Here is a 2,822-nt window from a genome sequence, read left to right on the forward strand (position 1 = left end):
TTTCCTCAGTTGTGTCACTTGAAGCGACGTCTGTTTCTGATGTCGGCGGCCGCTGATCACAGCTGTGATCAGCTGATCACAGCAGACTGAATAAAATGATGATAAATGATGTAAAAAGTGTTTAGTCTCTCCAGCTCTCTATATATATATACATAAAAAGTGTCTCTCAGCTCTCTCTCACTTTAATTGTTTCCATAATAAAAGTTATTGAGGGAAATCATGAAAAGACAAATCTTTCTAATAAATGAAGAAAGTTGTTTGTGGTCCTTTTGTTGTTCAGTCTACAATGAACATATATTTAAACCAGATGGTGAATCAAAACTAATCAAAAATAAAGCTTGAGTTTTATCTGTGATCTGTCTTCAGGGACGTGCGGTCAGGGGAGGCAGAGCCTCACCTGACATCACCAAAACAAATAATGATAAAATAAAATAAATAATATTTCTCTACTGATATGTGCTATAAATGTAATTTCTGTATGATTTCAATCATTTTAAGCATTTTTGTAGTCAAAATCGCTGAATTTGCTCATGTCCTGTTCAAACAGAGGAGACCTGCGAGGTGAGGCAGCGAAGAGCTGTGCCTCACCTCAGATTGCACAATCCCTAACAAACTGGGTTGAGCGTGTGCCTTTTGCTTTCTCATTGTTTGTCACCACTGTAATATTTGTTGAGACTTGTATTATGTCCTTTCTTTCCATAGAATAGGTCAGATATTTCACGTACGTATAGAACATATTTAATCTTGCTGATCTGACAGAAACCGCAGTGAAAAAGCACAGAGGGGAGCAAACAGTACCTCTGCCTCACTGAAGGCAGTGTGCCCCACCAGCCCCACCAGCCACGAACCTCACCGCACGTCACTGGTCATCACCCGGTATTAAACTCCAGTCAGTGGCCCAATCACAGGCCAAATCCCAATGTCCCCCCTGAACCCTCAAACCCTGAACCCTCAAACCGTGAACCCTCAAGGACTCACTGACGTCACCTGGTGAGTGGTTGAGTGTGAGAGACTGTGAGGGCTTGAGATGGTGTAAATAGGAACGGTACAGTACTTTGCTGCAACATATCACGTTTATCATGAAAACGACAAATAATATAATGTACTTGTGTGTATTTATTTTGTACTTTGTACTCCCTGATTTAAACGTCTTCCAGGCTCTTTCCTCACAAGATGAGAAGTAATTTTATTTAATCTATTTACTCGTTTTTGTCAAAACAGCTTCAATGACAAAATCAAATATGTGATGAATAAATGAATACATATTCTCTGATTTCATGTTTATTGTTTGTTCCATCTTTAACCCTTAATGTTTCTGTGTAAATGTAATACTCCAGACTGAACACACTGAGCCGTCCTCTTTGTTTACCTTTTTGTTTACGTCTCCGTGTGTCCCCTGGTTACCTCGTGTTTAACGTCACATTGCAATGATTTGTGGGTAATTCACTTAGGCTAGGTCAGCATTCTATGCTGACTTACGGAAAGGGTTCATAAAGGGCTCAAAATGTCTGCCAGAGATCCTCAAACACTGGATGATTTGACAGCGGGACAGACCTAAACCCTCACGGACTTCGCGGGAGCGCTCCTCAAAGTCCGTGAGTCCGTAAGGGGGGAGATTGGGATTTGGCCATGGACTCGCTCATTCGCAATCCGGAAGGTGCAATTCAATGTTTTACGGCAGAGATCCATTGTATTTTCTGTAACTAAGCAACCATCCACAGAGTAGACAATACTTCCTGTTTACAATGTTATCCTCATGCCTAGTGTACGTGAATGGTCATGAGATATGTGTTTTCAGGCGTGTTAGTCTGACGGAGATTGTTTGAAAAGGAAAACGTAGTAGTGTGGATGTAGCCGAAGTGTATTTCCCAATGTGTTAAACTATTCCTGTATTCTTGTCAAATGAATACACTAAACACTATATACATTTAAATGTATTTTTTAATACAAACTGATTGATAAAAAGAAAAGAAATGAACGAACAATTACAAAGAATCAAGAATCTAAATGATTCCAATCATATCTAAGGACCAAAACAACTAGTTTCTCATAAAACATATGAACTACTTTTTGTTTGATCAAGGTCTCATCACATCACATAGCTGCAACATCGAGTGTTGGTTCCCATAATCATTCTCACATGTCACACAGTGACCTCATGTGGCAGGAACAGGTAATGACACTGGGATGAGAATTTCAGTCAGTGTGTAGTTGATAGTTGACTAACATACAGTCTGTGGTAGTTGACCATGACCAGCCTGCTTACAGCCTGCAGGAGACTTTCTTAATGCTCTAAATCCTCCAGTGGACCCGGTACTGTAATAGTAACACCTGTGACGTTATACCAAAACAAGAATTATTGAATCCCAATGTTGCCAGTAGTTTGATATGAACATCTAATGGCTGAAGTATGATTCTGAAATAACATCTATGGGCTCAAATAGGGTCAAGAAGGTTTGAACATGATGCTCAGAAATATTATCCAAACCTGTGCTGGTACGTCACCCTTTCTCAATCCGTGAAAACATTCTGTATGAGACGTTGAACTCTGTAAATGTTGAAAAGATTTGTAAGTTTGGCAAAGTGAAAGTATAAAAAATGTCAAATTAGATCACACGTTACATTACACATTTTGATTACTGATGCGTCTTCTTCAGCTTTCTGCTTTAAACGTGGACTCAGAGATTCACAAAAGCAGTTTTTGAGTCTTTGTGTGACTGTAAGAGTGAAATTTCTTATGCAATGTTTTTTATTTAGACATTATTGAATATATTATTGATATATTATTAATATAATATTTTCTAAACAATCACAAAGTCTAA

The sequence above is a fragment of the Pholis gunnellus genome (assembly GCF_910591455.1).
Source record: "Pholis gunnellus genome assembly, chromosome: 16".
NCBI lineage: Eukaryota > Metazoa > Chordata > Actinopteri > Perciformes > Pholidae > Pholis > Pholis gunnellus.